Source organism: Conger conger, chromosome 17, assembly GCF_963514075.1.
Source record: "Conger conger chromosome 17, fConCon1.1, whole genome shotgun sequence".
NCBI classification, from domain to species: domain Eukaryota; kingdom Metazoa; phylum Chordata; class Actinopteri; order Anguilliformes; family Congridae; genus Conger; species Conger conger.
In genome coordinates, this window is record NC_083776.1 from 40,245,528 (window position 1) to 40,264,659 (window position 19,132).

At 42.0% G+C, this 19,132-nt stretch overlaps 3 non-coding genes across 3 annotated transcripts; all 3 read left to right on the top strand.

The window, feature by feature from the left end:
- Positions 1-4,421: 4,421 nt before the first annotated feature.
- Positions 4,422-4,528, top strand: LOC133117299 (U6 spliceosomal RNA). Its single transcript, XR_009706080.1, has one exon. It is a non-coding gene; the product is annotated as a U6 spliceosomal RNA (small nuclear RNA).
- Positions 4,529-10,179: 5,651 nt separating this feature from the next.
- Positions 10,180-10,286, top strand: LOC133117251 (U6 spliceosomal RNA). The gene has a single exon (XR_009706038.1). It is a non-coding gene; the product is annotated as a U6 spliceosomal RNA (small nuclear RNA).
- A 5,629-nt stretch (positions 10,287-15,915) lies between these two features.
- On the top strand, positions 15,916-16,022 carry LOC133117297 (U6 spliceosomal RNA). Its single transcript, XR_009706078.1, has one exon. It is a non-coding gene; the product is annotated as a U6 spliceosomal RNA (small nuclear RNA).
- Positions 16,023-19,132: the final 3,110 nt, after the last annotated feature.

Consider the following 19,132-nt stretch of genomic DNA (forward strand, 5'->3'; position numbering starts at 1 on the left):
ACAACTCGTTCACAGCAGAACATGGAGAAATGTCATGAGTACAAGAGATGGACGTGAATGGGGACCTACTTGTTGCTGCAACTAAATTCGGCAATTGTTCCAACAGTAGATAATAAACTGCCATCAAACAAAACAAGGACTGATTTGCACGTCCTCAAACTTAAACTGGAGCTATGCTGACGCCTAGTGTTAAAAGCTGAGCGTTTTTCTGCTGTTCAATATGTATGAAAATATATTTTTCACTGGCTTCTAGAGTGACTGCTATCGCGGTCACATGAGAATGATCACTGGTCTGATATTTTAATCACATAAATAAGTAGAATAAATGGAGCATGCCCATGGGAGGCATGTGTCCTGGTCTAAGATGTTCGCAGTGTCATGGTCCAAGCTGATGTCCTGCAGCGCCCGGCCCGTCTGCGACTGAGGTTCCCTGCAATGTGAGGCTGTGCACACAGGAAAAACATGCTTATCACAAGATTTATGAACATGCTATGTGACACAGAGTATTTAAAAGTAATAATAATAATAATAATAATAATAATAATAATTAATTTAACTTCACAGGGGCTACCAAGATGTAGTAGTTGACAGACCTAACCACAGCTAGCTAGCTACACTATACCACTGAAATGACTCACTTTTTAAAACATTTCGACAGAAATGATTAAATTGGGGGAGTAATTAGGCTGCATTATTCGTATAGTCACACGCTGAATCGAGGTATGGAGGTAGGTAGGTAGATAGCCAAGCAGCTATCCGCCTTGCAAGCCAGAGAATATTACGTTTTGTAATTAAAACGAAATGTGCGACATGCCAGCTTTGTCTTACGATATATTTCTAATGTAAAAATACATACATGATGTGTTTATACAGCTGGAAAGTTCTTTCATTCATTCGTTCTGTGTATTAACAGCAACGATAAACGTATTGAACAGCGCGAAAGCCAACTAGCTAGCCTGCTCTGACCATCGCTAACATGAAAATACAAATGATTCTTCTCATTTTAATAAAAATTTCATTAGAAAACGCATTGAAAGCTTACCTTTCACCGATGCGGGAGCAATGGCCGACGCGCCGATTTGAGTCAAAACGGAGGAAGAGCTACAATTGGCCGGCTAAACACGTGATGAATTTGGAACAAACACGTGTTCAATTTGGAACAAATCCGGCCATCTGATTGGCTGAGCCGCTTTGTCAAAGTTGGTGAAAGTTGTAAATTGGAACAAGGCACGGCCTCTGATTGGCTCCAATATTGGAACATATTGGAACATTGGAACAGAGAAGATCGGTAAAGTGGCCAAATCCATTTGACTTTTAAGAGGCCAGCCTGTAGTGCAGTGGCAAGGTCGGCGGTTCGAGCCCCGGTGTAGCTGCGATAAGATCCGCACAGCTGTTGGGCCCTTGGGGGATGCCCTTAACACCCCATTGCTCCAGGGCTGTTTCCTGCTTAGTCTAATCAGGACTTGTCGGTCGCTTTGGATAAAAGCGTCTGCTAAATAACAAATGATTATTTATTTATAGCTTGCATTGTAGCAACTAGACCTAACATCCTCAGAATGACCTACACCGTGGCACGGTGTCATTTTGTTGGGAATGTTAAATGAACCAAAATAAAGAAGAAGAAAAAAAAAAAGTGAAACAGCAAAGTTGGGTGAATTTTGTAACTTTGAGTTGCATCAGGCAAGTATATTTCTCGAGTTATCAAAATACATTAGTTGTATTGTAGACTGGTTTCCGGTTTAATTTTGTCTTTCAACCTATAGGTACAACACACATCAGGACATGTAGGTCTCTTTGGATAAAAGCGTCTGCTAAATAACAAATGATTATTTATTTATTTATTTATTTATTTATTTATTTATTTATTTATTTATTTATTTATTTATTTATTTATTTATTTATTTATTTATTTATTTATTTATTTATTTATTTGCTAGCATTGTGGCAACTCAACCTAACATCCTCAGGATGGCCTACACAGTGGCACGGTGTTATTTTGTTGGGAATGTAAGGTATATTTCTCGAGTTATGAAAATACATAAGTTGTATTGTAGACTGGTTTTATTTTGTCTTTGAACCTGTAGGTACACCGCACATCCCGATAGAAACACACATCAGGACTTGTCGGTAGCTTTGGATAAAAGCGTCATCCTCAGGAAGGCCTACACAGTGGCACGGTGTTATTTTGTTGAGAATGTCTGTCCTCCAGGGTCCTCGTCGCACTTCATTGTGCGTCGCTCTGGATAAGAGCGTCTGCTAAATGCCTGCAATGTAATGTAATGTAATGTGAAAAAGAAAGAACGGGAAACCGCAATGCTGTGTGAATTCTGTTGGGTGAAACATTCGCAGCATTGAAAACCATTCGCGTTTTTTCCCCTTTACATAGTTCTGAATGAAGATCAGGTATATCATTCTGAGTACAGTAAAAAATAAAATAAAAAAGGAACTTTGTACATGGGGTATATTCCAGATGTCTCATTAAAAATGCATGTCTTACGAAATTTAAAACGAAATTAGATTGAAGGCTTCACAATAGCCCACAGTCTTGTCCCGGAGGCTAGAACCTAAAGGCATATGGTGATGCAGCGTCTTTTGGTTATTACTGCTCTAGCCTTTGGAATAGCCTGCCGATGGGTCTTCGCGACTCCAAATCCGTAGACATTTTAAAAAGAAATCGTAAGACACACCCTGTTGTAGTTCTGTCTGTAACGTGGTACACAAATAAAGTTTTGCGTAGCCACGCCTGTATTTGCACTCGGCCTACACGGGCAGATGGCTTCGTCGCCTACGGGAGATAATATTGTATTTTTCCAAATAGTTTCACTTGTTTCAGTTCGGTGCAATATGGACGCGTGCTCACATAAAACAGTGCTACTGCGGCCGGACGTCTCTCGGGTAAGGTTGCCTGCTGTAGGCGGTCCGCATGTCACGTTAACTTGGTGTGGAATTAGCTTGTTCGCTTGCTAGCTAACGACTGGTGGCCATAGTCCTTCGCCTCCGCGTCGTACAGTAACCCCCTTGTTAACAAGATTATTCCTGATACACGTCGTAAATACAGTCGTGTAGGCTATTTATTGCATTTTCTGGAAGGCTTGGCAGCTGTGCGAGGATTATCCAGCTACTGAGCAAACTGTTTCCACGTGCTCCGGTGCTCCGGTGCCTCCGGTGCCTCGCTTATTGTATGTGTCTGGCCATTTTGCATGCTTAGAGATTGGGGAAGTAGATGAGAAGCACCGTACGTGGCACAGGTAAAGACAATTGTCACAACATTTTCAGAGGCCATGCTGGAAAACGTGGCATTTCCCCCACGTAGGCCCAGCGGACGCCAAAAGTCGCCGTGTTAAGTTAGCCTACACCACAGAAGTAAATAATCGTGTGCCATAGTGGCTAGCTAACGAAAACGACAACGCAGAAGAACCACTCAGCTTGCTTTGGTTGGATATACACACACGGCAGTCTGCTGAGTGGTCAAAGAGGGAATGCTGCTTTCCACGTTTGTTTTGAGCAAACACTCGTGTTTCGAAGAACTCGTTTCCTCCGCGTTTTCGTCCTTTTTAGTGCATTTCGAGTGCTTACTCTAAATTAACTTTTGATGAATTGCCTTGAAAAACTCAGCCTCCAGTTTCTGTTATAGTGTAAAGTACCTTTCGGGCGTACTGTATATGGTATTAAAAACCATGCAGTGTTTTTTTGTTTTTTTCTCAAGTGTCTCTATTAATTGTATGTAAACGATGTTCTTCCCATAGACTGTATCAAAGTAAGGCTCTTCCGTGCATGCACCGTCTTTTTGACGGTTTTCCCTTTTCTAGCTGGAGAGCCCTTGTGAAAGGAATGAGCCGACTGACCTCTGGTGGCAATTACTAGCAATGTACGGGGAGATCCGGAAGTACCGTATTTGAATTTGAAGATGGCGGGCTCCTTGTTTACTTTTCTTCAGATTTTACCTTTTGCTGTCAGATGGCCTGACCTTACCTATACCTAGTAATACTATTGTTTTGTTGTTGTGTTTTTTCTTTTTCTTTCAGTGTGCGATGAATCTTTCAAGCATGTTCAGCTGATGGTGACTGAGATGAGGACAGCATGCAGCGGACAGGCTGGAGGTGGTGACAGTGCAGTTCTTTGTGAGGGTGCAGCCAATAGCAGGATCGAGGCAGTCGGCTGCATAAGTCGGCAGCGCACATCCGTGGACTCCATTTGCCTGCCTCGGAGGGACATTGATGTCTAAATGTGTTCAGCTCAACATGAGAGGTTGTGTTTGATAAACCTCCTGATGCAGATTTGTCTTGTTTGTAAGTGCTGCCAGTTTAGGCTGTCCTTACGAGGCACACACGCGTGCTATGCATGCTTTCGCACTCAGTCCATGACTGCGAACCATGGCCAGAACCCGCCCCTTAGGTAGCGCAGGCTCAGGTAGGTCTCTTGTGCTCGCTCCGGCAGCACATATACTAAAATTGGAACGATACAGAGAAGATTAGCATGGCCCCTGCGCAAGGATGACACGCAAATTCGTGAAGCGTTCTATATTTTTAACCTTACCTGCGCACCAGTTGATATTTTCATGCCTAACCTGAGCTCTGGGTAACATTTTTTGTGAAGCGGTGCATATTTTGTGCCTTGCCTGAGGTCCAGGTAACATTTATTGGTGATTCTGTGCCTTACCTGAGCTCCAGGGTAACATGTTTTGTGATTTTTGTAAAACAGAAAGTTCTATTTTCATTTATACAAGCTGCTGTCCGGGTGTACCTAATAAAGTGGTCACCGAGTGTCCACTAACTCTGCTCGAGGGCAGAGGCTATTGTGACATCACAGGCTATTGTGACGGCACAGGAAATGGGTGGGCCAAATATTTGCATTTACAGGCTGGTGGACAGGTGTACCTAATAAAGTGGTCACTGAGTGTGTATGAACCGCTAGAGGGCAACGGCTGTTGTGATAGCACAGGCTACTGTGACGTCACGGCAAATTGGTGGTCTTAAGTACGAGTGTAGAGATAAACCTAATAAAGTGAAACTGTCCTATTTTAAAAATAGAATCTCCATCTCTGCCGACCTTTTTTTTTTTTTTTTTTTTAAATAAAATATCCATCTCGGTCCTATTTTAAAGAGTAGAACAGGTTCTCTGTATTGTTCCCATTTCAAGGAGTACAACAGGCCACTGAGGTGACTCGTCTTTGAAAAAGGCTTCATACGCCAGCGGACAAGTGCCTGGACATGGGCGGATGCTCTGCGTGAGGTGTGGTATGCTTGTGTGGCCCACTGGTGGGCCAGTAGCTGGCCATCTTCCCTCTGATCAAATAAACCCCAATTTCAAAGAGCAAGGGCTCATTTTTGGATGGTTGTTTGCTTTAGACTTGCAACTTGGCACTTTTTTCCCCCTCCGTTGATTGATGCAAATGTTTCTTTGTGCACTGCACACCACCTTGAGTGTATATTGTAAATAAAACTTTAAATGAGACGAATCGCTGTTGTCTGTTACTCTGACGACACTGAGTATCACGAGGGTATCTCCTAATATTTTGTGACTGTTCATATATCCAGGTCTAGCAAACTCGAATTCAGTTCTTGAGAATGTTTTGCTACTCATTGTCCAATTTCATTTCTTTTCCAGGCAGAAATTTTATTTGATAGTACAAAATGCAGAAAGGGAGCACCGTTGTGATTTTTAAAAATGATTATATTATTATTAATAATAATAATAATAATAATAATAATAATAATGACAATACAAATATGGCACAACTCGTTCACAGCAGAACATGGAGAAATGTCATGAGTACAAGAGATGGACGTGAATGGGGACCTACTTGTTGCTGCAACTAAATTCGGCAATTGTTCCAACAGTAGATAATAAACTGCCATCAAACAAAACAAGGACTGATTTGCACGTCCTCAAACTTAAACTGGAGCTATGCTGACGCCTAGTGTTAAAAGCTGAGCGTTTTTCTGCTGTTCAATATGTATGAAAATATATTTTTCACTGGCTTCTAGAGTGACTGCTATCGCGGTCACATGAGAATGATCACTGGTCTGATATTTTAATCACATAAATAAGTAGAATAAATGGAGCATGCCCATGGGAGGCATGTGTCCTGGTCTAAGATGTTCGCAGTGTCATGGTCCAAGCTGATGTCCTGCAGCGCCCGGCCCGTCTGCGACTGAGGTTCCCTGCAATGTGAGGCTGTGCACACAGGAAAAACATGCTTATCACAAGATTTATGAACATGCTATGTGACACAGAGTATTTAAAAGTAATAATAATAATAATAATAATAATAATAATAATAATAATAATTAATTTAACTTCACAGGGGCTACCAAGATGTAGTAGTTGACAGACCTAACCACAGCTAGCTAGCTACACTATACCACTGAAATGACTCACTTTTTAAAACATTTCGACAGAAATGATTAAATTGGGGGAGTAATTAGGCTGCATTATTCGTATAGTCACACGCTGAATCGAGGTATGGAGGTAGGTAGGTAGATAGCCAAGCAGCTATCCGCCTTGCAAGCCAGAGAATATTACGTTTTGTAATTAAAACGAAATGTGCGACATGCCAGCTTTGTCTTACGATATATTTCTAATGTAAAAATACATACATGATGTGTTTATACAGCTGGAAAGTTCTTTCATTCATTCGTTCTGTGTATTAACAGCAACGATAAACGTATTGAACAGCGCGAAAGCCAACTAGCTAGCCTGCTCTGACCATCGCTAACATGAAAATACAAATGATTCTTCTCATTTTAATAAAAATTTCATTAGAAAACGCATTGAAAGCTTACCTTTCACCGATGCGGGAGCAATGGCCGACGCGCCGATTTGAGTCAAAACGGAGGAAGAGCTACAATTGGCCGGCTAAACACGTGATGAATTTGGAACAAACACGTGTTCAATTTGGAACAAATCCGGCCATCTGATTGGCTGAGCCGCTTTGTCAAAGTTGGTGAAAGTTGTAAATTGGAACAAGGCACGGCCTCTGATTGGCTCCAATATTGGAACATATTGGAACATTGGAACAGAGAAGATCGGTGAAGTGGCCAAATCCATTTGACTTTTAAGAGGCCAGCCTGTAGTGCAGTGGCAAGGTCGGCGGTTCGAGCCCCGGTGTAGCTGCGATAAGATCCGCACAGCTGTTGGGCCCTTGGGGGATGCCCTTAACACCCCATTGCTCCAGGGCTGTTTCCTGCTTAGTCTAATCAGGACTTGTCGGTCGCTTTGGATAAAAGCGTCTGCTAAATAACAAATGATTATTTATTTATAGCTTGCATTGTAGCAACTAGACCTAACATCCTCAGAATGACCTACACCGTGGCACGGTGTCATTTTGTTGGGAATGTTAAATGAACCAAAATAAAGAAGAAGAAAAAAAAAAAGTGAAACAGCAAAGTTGGGTGAATTTTGTAACTTTGAGTTGCATCAGGCAAGTATATTTCTCGAGTTATCAAAATACATTAGTTGTATTGTAGACTGGTTTCCGGTTTAATTTTGTCTTTCAACCTATAGGTACAACACACATCAGGACATGTAGGTCTCTTTGGATAAAAGCGTCTGCTAAATAACAAATGATTATTTATTTATTTATTTATTTATTTATTTATTTATTTATTTATTTATTTATTTATTTATTTATTTATTTATTTATTTATTTGCTAGCATTGTGGCAACTCAACCTAACATCCTCAGGATGGCCTACACAGTGGCACGGTGTTATTTTGTTGGGAATGTAAGGTATATTTCTCGAGTTATGAAAATACATAAGTTGTATTGTAGACTGGTTTTATTTTGTCTTTGAACCTGTAGGTACACCGCACATCCCGATAGAAACACACATCAGGACTTGTCGGTAGCTTTGGATAAAAGCGTCATCCTCAGGAAGGCCTACACAGTGGCACGGTGTTATTTTGTTGAGAATGTCTGTCCTCCAGGGTCCTCGTCGCACTTCATTGTGCGTCGCTCTGGATAAGAGCGTCTGCTAAATGCCTGCAATGTAATGTAATGTAATGTGAAAAAGAAAGAACGGGAAACCGCAATGCTGTGTGAATTCTGTTGGGTGAAACATTCGCAGCATTGAAAACCATTCGCGTTTTTTCCCCTTTACATAGTTCTGAATGAAGATCAGGTATATCATTCTGAGTACAGTAAAAAATAAAATAAAAAAGGAACTTTGTACATGGGGTATATTCCAGATGTCTCATTAAAAATGCATGTCTTACGAAATTTAAAACGAAATTAGATTGAAGGCTTCACAATAGCCCACAGTCTTGTCCCGGAGGCTAGAACCTAAAGGCATATGGTGATGCAGCGTCTTTTGGTTATTACTGCTCTAGCCTTTGGAATAGCCTGCCGATGGGTCTTCGCGACTCCAAATCCGTAGACATTTTAAAAAGAAATCGTAAGACACACCCTGTTGTAGTTCTGTCTGTAACGTGGTACACAAATAAAGTTTTGCGTAGCCACGCCTGTATTTGCACTCGGCCTACACGGGCAGATGGCTTCGTCGCCTACGGGAGATAATATTGTATTTTTCCAAATAGTTTCACTTGTTTCAGTTCGGTGCAATATGGACGCGTGCTCACATAAAACAGTGCTACTGCGGCCGGACGTCTCTCGGGTAAGGTTGCCTGCTGTAGGCGGTCCGCATGTCACGTTAACTTGGTGTGGAATCAACTTGTTCGCTTGCTAGCTAACGACTGGTGGCCATAGTCCTTCGCCTCCGCGTCGTACAGTAACCCCCTTGTTAACAAGATTATTCCTGATACACGTCGTAAATACAGTCGTGTAGGCTATTTATTGCATTTTCTGGAAGGCTTGGCTGCTGTGCGAGGATTATCCAGCTACTGAGCAAACTGTTTCCACGTGCTAGGCCGGCTGTAGCTAGCTCGTTTGCTACCTTGGCGAGGCGATGTAATTTAGTGCTCCGGTGCCTCGCTTATTGTATGTGTCTGGCCATTTTGCATGCTTAGAGATTGGGGAAGTAGATGAGAAGCACCGTACGTGGCACAGGTAAAGACAATTGTCACAACATTTTCAGAGGCCATGCTGGAAAACGTGGCATTTCCCCCACGTAGGCCCAGCGGACGCCAAAAGTCGCCGTGTTAAGTTAGCCTACACCACAGAAGTAAATAATCGTGTGCCATAGTGGCTAGCTAACGAAAACGACAACGCAGAAGAACCACTCAGCTTGCTTTGGTTGGATATACACACACGGCAGTCTGCTGAGTGGTCAAAGAGGGAATGCTGCTTTCCACGTTTGTTTTGAGCAAACACTCGTGTTTCGAAGAACTCGTTTCCTCCGCGTTTTCGTCCTTTTTAGTGCATTTCGAGTGCTTACTCTAAATTAACTTTTGATGAATTGCCTTGAAAAACTCAGCCTCCAGTTTCTGTTATAGTGTAAAGTACCTTTCGGGCGTACTGTATATGGTATTAAAAACCATGCAGTGTTTTTTTGTTTTTTTCTCAAGTGTCTCTATTAATTGTATGTAAACGATGTTCTTCCCATAGACTGTATCAAAGTAAGGCTCTTCCGTGCATGCACCGTCTTTTTGACGGTTTTCCCTTTTCTAGCTGGAGAGCCCTTGTGAAAGGAATGAGCCGACTGACCTCTGGTGGCAATTACTAGCAATGTACGGGGAGATCCGGAAGTACCGTATTTGAATTTGAAGATGGCGGGCTCCTTGTTTACTTTTCTTCAGATTTTACCTTTTGCTGTCAGATGGCCTGACCTTACCTATACCTAGTAATACTATTGTTTTGTTGTTGTGTTTTTTCTTTTTCTTTCAGTGTGCGATGAATCTTTCAAGCATGTTCAGCTGATGGTGACTGAGATGAGGACAGCATGCAGCGGACAGGCTGGAGGTGGTGACAGTGCAGTTCTTTGTGAGGGTGCAGCCAATAGCAGGATCGAGGCAGTCGGCTGCATAAGTCGGCAGCGCACATCCGTGGACTCCATTTGCCTGCCTCGGAGGGACATTGATGTCTAAATGTGTTCAGCTCAACATGAGAGGTTGTGTTTGATAAACCTCCTGATGCAGATTTGTCTTGTTTGTAAGTGCTGCCAGTTTAGGCTGTCCTTACGAGGCACACACGCGTGCTATGCATGCTTTCGCACTCAGTCCATGACTGCGAACCATGGCCAGAACCCGCCCCTTAGGTAGCGCAGGCTCAGGTAGGTCTCTTGTGCTCGCTCCGGCAGCACATATACTAAAATTGGAACGATACAGAGAAGATTAGCATGGCCCCTGCGCAAGGATGACACGCAAATTCGTGAAGCGTTCCATATTTTTAACCTTACCTGCGCACCAGTTGATATTTTCATGCCTAACCTGAGCTCTGGGTAACATTTTTTGTGAAGCGGTGCATATTTTGTGCCTTGCCTGAGGTCCAGGTAACATTTATTGGTGATTCTGTGCCTTACCTGAGCTCCAGGGTAACATGTTTTGTGATTTTTGTAAAACAGAAAGTTCTATTTTCATTTATACAAGCTGCTGTCCGGGTGTACCTAATAAAGTGGTCACCGAGTGTCCACTAACTCTGCTCGAGGGCAGAGGCTATTGTGACATCACAGGCTATTGTGACGGCACAGGAAATGGGTGGGCCAAATATTTGCATTTACAGGCTGGTGGACAGGTGTACCTAATAAAGTGGTCACTGAGTGTGTATGAACCGCTAGAGGGCAACGGCTGTTGTGATAGCACAGGCTACTGTGACGTCACGGCAAATTGGTGGTCTTAAGTACGAGTGTAGAGATAAACCTAATAAAGTGAAACTCTGTCCTATTTTAAAAATAGAATCTCCATCTCTGCCGACCTTTTTTTTTTTTTTTTTTTTTAATAAAATATCCATCTCGGTCCTATTTTAAAGAGTAGAACAGGTTCTCTGTATTGTTCCCATTTCAAGGAGTACAACAGGCCACTGAGGTGACTCGTCTTTGAAAAAGGCTTCATACGCCAGCGGACAAGTGCCTGGACATGGGCGGATGCTCTGCGTGAGGTGTGGTATGCTTGTGTGGCCCACTGGTGGGCCAGTAGCTGGCCATCTTCCCTCTGATCAAATAAACCCCAATTTCAAAGAGCAAGGGCTCATTTTTGGATGGTTGTTTGCTTTAGACTTGCAACTTGGCACTTTTTTCCCCCTCCGTTGATTGATGCAAATGTTTCTTTGTGCACTGCACACCACCTTGAGTGTATATTGTAAATAAAACTTTAAATGAGACGAATCGCTGTTGTCTGTTACTCTGACGACACTGAGTATCACGAGGGTATCTCCTAATATTTTGTGACTGTTCATATATCCAGGTCTAGCAAACTCGAATTCAGTTCTTGAGAATGTTTTGCTACTCATTGTCCAATTTCATTTCTTTTCCAGGCAGAAATTTTATTTGATAGTACAAAATGCAGAAAGGGAGCACCGTTGTGATTTTTAAAAATGATTATATTATTATTAATAATAATAATAATAATAATAATAATAATGACAATACAAATATGGCACAACTCGTTCACAGCAGAACATGGAGAAATGTCATGAGTACAAGAGATGGACGTGAATGGGGACCTACTTGTTGCTGCAACTAAATTCGGCAATTGTTCCAACAGTAGATAATAAACTGCCATCAAACAAAACAAGGACTGATTTGCACGTCCTCAAACTTAAACTGGAGCTATGCTGACGCCTAGTGTTAAAAGCTGAGCGTTTTTCTGCTGTTCAATATGTATGAAAATATATTTTTCACTGGCTTCTAGAGTGACTGCTATCGCGGTCACATGAGAATGATCACTGGTCTGATATTTTAATCACATAAATAAGTAGAATAAATGGAGCATGCCCATGGGAGGCATGTGTCCTGGTCTAAGATGTTCGCAGTGTCATGGTCCAAGCTGATGTCCTGCAGCGCCCGGCCCGTCTGCGACTGAGGTTCCCTGCAATGTGAGGCTGTGCACACAGGAAAAACATGCTTATCACAAGATTTATGAACATGCTATGTGACACAGAGTATTTAAAAGTAATAATAATAATAATAATAATAATAATAATAATAATAATAATAATTAATTTAACTTCACAGGGGCTACCAAGATGTAGTAGTTGACAGACCTAACCACAGCTAGCTAGCTACACTATACCACTGAAATGACTCACTTTTTAAAACATTTCGACAGAAATGATTAAATTGGGGGAGTAATTAGGCTGCATTATTCGTATAGTCACACGCTGAATCGAGGTATGGAGGTAGGTAGGTAGATAGCCAAGCAGCTATCCGCCTTGCAAGCCAGAGAATATTACGTTTTGTAATTAAAACGAAATGTGCGACATGCCAGCTTTGTCTTACGATATATTTCTAATGTAAAAATACATACATGATGTGTTTATACAGCTGGAAAGTTCTTTCATTCATTCGTTCTGTGTATTAACAGCAACGATAAACGTATTGAACAGCGCGAAAGCCAACTAGCTAGCCTGCTCTGACCATCGCTAACATGAAAATACAAATGATTCTTCTCATTTTAATAAAAATTTCATTAGAAAACGCATTGAAAGCTTACCTTTCACCGATGCGGGAGCAATGGCCGACGCGCCGATTTGAGTCAAAACGGAGGAAGAGCTACAATTGGCCGGCTAAACACGTGATGAATTTGGAACAAACACGTGTTCAATTTGGAACAAATCCGGCCATCTGATTGGCTGAGCCGCTTTGTCAAAGTTGGTGAAAGTTGTAAATTGGAACAAGGCACGGCCTCTGATTGGCTCCAATATTGGAACATATTGGAACATTGGAACAGAGAAGATCGGTAAAGTGGCCAAATCCATTTGACTTTTAAGAGGCCAGCCTGTAGTGCAGTGGCAAGGTCGGCGGTTCGAGCCCCGGTGTAGCTGCGATAAGATCCGCACAGCTGTTGGGCCCTTGGGGGATGCCCTTAACACCCCATTGCTCCAGGGCTGTTTCCTGCTTAGTCTAATCAGGACTTGTCGGTCGCTTTGGATAAAAGCGTCTGCTAAATAACAAATGATTATTTATTTATAGCTTGCATTGTAGCAACTAGACCTAACATCCTCAGAATGACCTACACCGTGGCACGGTGTCATTTTGTTGGGAATGTTAAATGAACCAAAATAAAGAAGAAGAAAAAAAAAAAGTGAAACAGCAAAGTTGGGTGAATTTTGTAACTTTGAGTTGCATCAGGCAAGTATATTTCTCGAGTTATCAAAATACATTAGTTGTATTGTAGACTGGTTTCCGGTTTAATTTTGTCTTTCAACCTATAGGTACAACACACATCAGGACATGTAGGTCTCTTTGGATAAAAGCGTCTGCTAAATAACAAATGATTATTTATTTATTTATTTATTTATTTATTTATTTATTTATTTATTTATTTATTTATTTGCTAGCATTGTGGCAACTCAACCTAACATCCTCAGGATGGCCTACACAGTGGCACGGTGTTATTTTGTTGGGAATGTAAGGTATATTTCTCGAGTTATGAAAATACATAAGTTGTATTGTAGACTGGTTTTATTTTGTCTTTGAACCTGTAGGTACACCGCACATCCCGATAGAAACACACATCAGGACTTGTCGGTAGCTTTGGATAAAAGCGTCATCCTCAGGAAGGCCTACACAGTGGCACGGTGTTATTTTGTTGAGAATGTCTGTCCTCCAGGGTCCTCGTCGCACTTCATTGTGCGTCGCTCTGGATAAGAGCGTCTGCTAAATGCCTGCAATGTAATGTAATGTAATGTGAAAAAGAAAGAACGGGAAACCGCAATGCTGTGTGAATTCTGTTGGGTGAAACATTCGCAGCATTGAAAACCATTCGCGTTTTTTCCCCTTTACATAGTTCTGAATGAAGATCAGGTATATCATTCTGAGTACAGTAAAAAATAAAATAAAAAAGGAACTTTGTACATGGGGTATATTCCAGATGTCTCATTAAAAATGCATGTCTTACGAAATTTAAAACGAAATTAGATTGAAGGCTTCACAATAGCCCACAGTCTTGTCCCGGAGGCTAGAACCTAAAGGCATATGGTGATGCAGCGTCTTTTGGTTATTACTGCTCTAGCCTTTGGAATAGCCTGCCGATGGGTCTTCGCGACTCCAAATCCGTAGACATTTTAAAAAGAAATCGTAAGACACACCCTGTTGTAGTTCTGTCTGTAACGTGGTACACAAATAAAGTTTTGCGTAGCCACGCCTGTATTTGCACTCGGCCTACACGGGCAGATGGCTTCGTCGCCTACGGGAGATAATATTGTATTTTTCCAAATAGTTTCACTTGTTTCAGTTCGGTGCAATATGGACGCGTGCTCACATAAAACAGTGCTACTGCGGCCGGACGTCTCTCGGGTAAGGTTGCCTGCTGTAGGCGGTCCGCATGTCACGTTAACTTGGTGTGGAATCAACTTGTTCGCTTGCTAGCTAACGACTGGTGGCCATAGTCCTTCGCCTCCGCGTCGTACAGTAACCCCCTTGTTAACAAGATTATTCCTGATACACGTCGTAAATACAGTCGTGTAGGCTATTTATTGCATTTTCTGGAAGGCTTGGCTGCTGTGCGAGGATTATCCAGCTACTGAGCAAACTGTTTCCACGTGCTAGGCCGGCTGTAGCTAGCTCGTTTGCTACCTTGGCGAGGCGATGTAATTTAGTGCTCCGGTGCCTCGCTTATTGTATGTGTCTGGCCATTTTGCATGCTTAGAGATTGGGGAAGTAGATGAGAAGCACCGTACGTGGCACAGGTAAAGACAATTGTCACAACATTTTCAGAGGCCATGCTGGAAAACGTGGCATTTCCCCCACGTAGGCCCAGCGGACGCCAAAAGTCGCCGTGTTAAGTTAGCCTACACCACAGAAGTAAATAATCGTGTGCCATAGTGGCTAGCTAACGAAAACGACAACGCAGAAGAACCACTCAGCTTGCTTTGGTTGGATATACACACACGGCAGTCTGCTGAGTGGTCAAAGAGGGAATGCTGCTTTCCACGTTTGTTTTGAGCAAACACTCGTGTTTCGAAGAACTCGTTTCCTCCGCGTTTTCGTCCTTTTTAGTGCATTTCGAGTGCTTACTCTAAATTAACTTTTGATGAATTGCCTTGAAAAACTCAGCCTCCAGTTTCTGTTATAGTGTAAAGTACCTTTCGGGCGTACTGTATATGGTATTAAAAACCATGCAGTGTTTTTTTGTTTTTTTCTCAAGTGTCTCTATTAATTGTATGTAAACGATGTTCTTCCCATAGACTGTATCAAAGTAAGGCTCTTCCGTGCATGCACCGTCTTTTTGACGGTTTTCCCTTTTCTAGCTGGAGAGCCCTTGTGAAAGGAATGAGCCGACTGACCTCTGGTGGCAATTACTAGCAATGTACGGGGAGATCCGGAAGTACCGTATTTGAATTTGAAGATGGCGGGCTCCTTGTTTACTTTTCTTCAGATTTTACCTTTTGCTGTCAGATGGCCTGACCTTACCTATACCTAGTAATACTATTGTTTTGTTGTTGTGTTTTTTCTTTTTCTTTCAGTGTGCGATGAATCTTTCAAGCATGTTCAGCTGATGGTGACTGAGATGAGGACAGCATGCAGCGGACAGGCTGGAGGTGGTGACAGTGCAGTTCTTTGTGAGGGTGCAGCCAATAGCAGGATCGAGGCAGTCGGCTGCATAAGTCGGCAGCGCACATCCGTGGACTCCATTTGCCTGCCTCGGAGGGACATTGATGTCTAAATGTGTTCAGCTCAACATGAGAGGTTGTGTTTGATAAACCTCCTGATGCAGATTTGTCTTGTTTGTAAGTGCTGCCAGTTTAGGCTGTCCTTACGAGGCACACACGCGTGCTATGCATGCTTTCGCACTCAGTCCATGACTGCGAACCATGGCCAGAACCCGCCCCTTAGGTAGCGCAGGCTCAGGTAGGTCTCTTGTGCTTGCTCCGGCAGCACATATACTAAAATTGGAACGATACAGAGAAGATTAGCATGGCCCCTGCGCAAGGATGACACGCAAATTCGTGAAGCGTTCCATATTTTTAACCTTACCTGCGCACCAGTTGATATTTTCATGCCTAACCTGAGCTCTGGGTAACATTTTTTGTGAAGCGGTGCATATTTTGTGCCTTGCCTGAGGTCCAGGTAACATTTATTGGTGATTCTGTGCCTTACCTGAGCTCCAGGGTAACATGTTTTGTGATTTTTGTAAAACAGAAAGTTCTATTTTCATTTATACAAGCTGCTGTCCGGGTGTACCTAATAAAGTGGTCACCGAGTGTCCACTAACTCTGCTCGAGGGCAGAGGCTATTGTGACATCACAGGCTATTGTGACGGCACAGGAAATGGGTGGGCCAAATATTTGCATTTACAGGCTGGTGGACAGGTGTACCTAATAAAGTGGTCACTGAGTGTGTATGAACCGCTAGAGGGCAACGGCTGTTGTGATAGCACAGGCTACTGTGACGTCACGGCAAATTGGTGGTCTTAAGTACGAGTGTAGAGATAAACCTAATAAAGTGAAACTCTGTCCTATTTTAAAAATAGAATCTCCATCTCTGCCGACCTTTTTTTTTTTTTTTTTTTTTAAATAAAATATCCATCTCGGTCCTATTTTAAAGAGTAGAACAGGTTCTCTGTATTGTTCCCATTTCAAGGAGTACAACAGGCCACTGAGGTGACTCGTCTTTGAAAAAGGCTTCATACGCCAGCGGACAAGTGCCTGGACATGGGCGGATGCTCTGCGTGAGGTGTGGTATGCTTGTGTGGCCCACTGGTGGGCCAGTAGCTGGCCATCTTCCCTCTGATCAAATAAACCCCAATTTCAAAGAGCAAGGGCTCATTTTTGGATGGTTGTTTGCTTTAGACTTGCAACTTGGCACTTTTTTCCCCCTCCGTTGATTGATGCAAATGTTTCTTTGTGCACTGCACACCACCTTGAGTGTATATTGTAAATAAAACTTTAAATGAGACGAATCGCTGTTGTCTGTTACTCTGACGACACTGAGTATCACGAGGGTATCTCCTAATATTTTGTGACTGTTCATATATCCAGGTCTAGCAAACTCGAATTCAGTTCTTGAGAATGTTTTGCTACTCATTGTCCAATTTCATTTCTTTTCCAGGCAGAAATTTTATTTGATAGTACAAAATGCAGAAAGGGAGCACCGTTGTGATTTTTAAAAATGATTATATTATTATTAATAATAATAATAATAATAATAATAATAATGACAATACAAATATGGCACAACTCGTTCACAGCAGAACATGGAGAAATGTCATGAGTACAAGAGATGGACGTGAATGGGGACCTACTTGTTGCTGCAACTAAATTCGGCAATTGTTCCAACAGTAGATAATAAACTGCCATCAAACAAAACAAGGACTGATTTGCACGTCCTCAAACTTAAACTGGAGCTATGCTGACGCCTAGTGTTAAAAGCTGAGCGTTTTTCTGCTGTTCAATATGTATGAAAATATATTTTTCACTGGCTTCTAGAGTGACTGCTATCGCGGTCACATGAGAATGATCACTGGTCTGATATTTTAATCACATAAATAAGTAGAATAAATGGAGCATGCCCATGGGAGGCATGTGTCCTGGTCTAAGATGTTCGCAGTGTCATGGTCCAAGCTGATGTCCTGCAGCGCCCGGCCCGTCTGCGACTGAGGTTCCCTGCAATGTGAGGCTGTGCACACAGGAAAAACATGCTTATCACAAGATTTATGAACATGCTATGTGACACAGAGTATTTAAAAGTAATAATAATAATAATAATAATAATAATAATAATAATAATAATAATTAATTTAACTTCACAGGGGCTACCAAGATGTAGTAGTTGACAGACCTAACCACAGCTAGCTAGCTACACTATACCACTGAAATGACTCACTTTTTAAAACATTTCGACAGAAATGATTAAATTGGGGGAGTAATTAGGCTGCATTATTCGTATAGTCACACGCTGAATCGAGGTATGGAGGTAGGTAGGTAGATAGCCAAGCAGCTATCCGCCTTGCAAGCCAGAGAATATTACGTTTTGTAATTAAAACGAAATGTGCGACATGCCAGCTTTGTCTTACGATATATTTCTAATGTAAAAATACATACATGATGTGTTTATACAGCTGGAAAGTTCTTTCATTCATTCGTTCTGTGTATTAACAGCAACGATAAACGTATTGAACAGCGCGAAAGCCAACTAGCTAGCCTGCTCTGACCATCGCTAACATGAAAATACAAATGATTCTTCTCATTTTAATAAAAATTTCATTAGAAAACGCATTGAAAGCTTACCTTTCACCGATGCGGGAGCAATGGCCGACGCGCCGATTTGAGTCAAAACGGAGGAAGAGCTACAATTGGCCGGCTAAACACGTGATGAATTTGGAACAAACACGTGTTCAATTTGGAACAAATCCGGCCATCTGATTGGCTGAGCCGCTTTGTCAAAGTTGGTGAAAGTTGTAAATTGGAACAAGGCACGGCCTCTGATTGGCTCCAATATTGGAACATATTGGAACATTGGAACAGAGAAGATCGGTAAAGTGGCCAAATCCATTTGACTTTTAAGAGGCCAGCCTGTAGTGCAGTGGCAAGGTCGGCGGTTCGAGCCCCGGTGTAGCTGCGATAAGATCCGCACAGCTGTTGGGCCCTTGGGGGATGCCCTTAACACCCCATTGCTCCAGGGCTGTTTCCTGCTTAGTCTAATCAGGACTTGTCGGTCGCTTTGGATAAAAGCGTCTGCTAAATAACAAATGATTATTTATTTATAGCTTGCATTGTAGCAACTAGACCTAACATCCTCAGAATGACCTACACCGTGGCACGGTGTCATTTTGTTGGGAATGTTAAATGAACCAAAATAAAGAAGAAGAAAAAAAAAAAGTGAAACAGCAAAGTTGGGTGAATTTTGTAACTTTGAGTTGCATCAGGCAAGTATATTTCTCGAGTTATCAAAATACATTAGTTGTATTGTAGACTGGTTTCCGGTTTAATTTTGTCTTTCAACCTATAGGTACAACACACATCAGGACATGTAGGTCTCTTTGGATAAAAGCGTCTGCTAAATAACAAATGATTATTTATTTATTTATTTATTTATTTATTTATTTATTTATTTGCTAGCATTGTGGCAACTCAACCT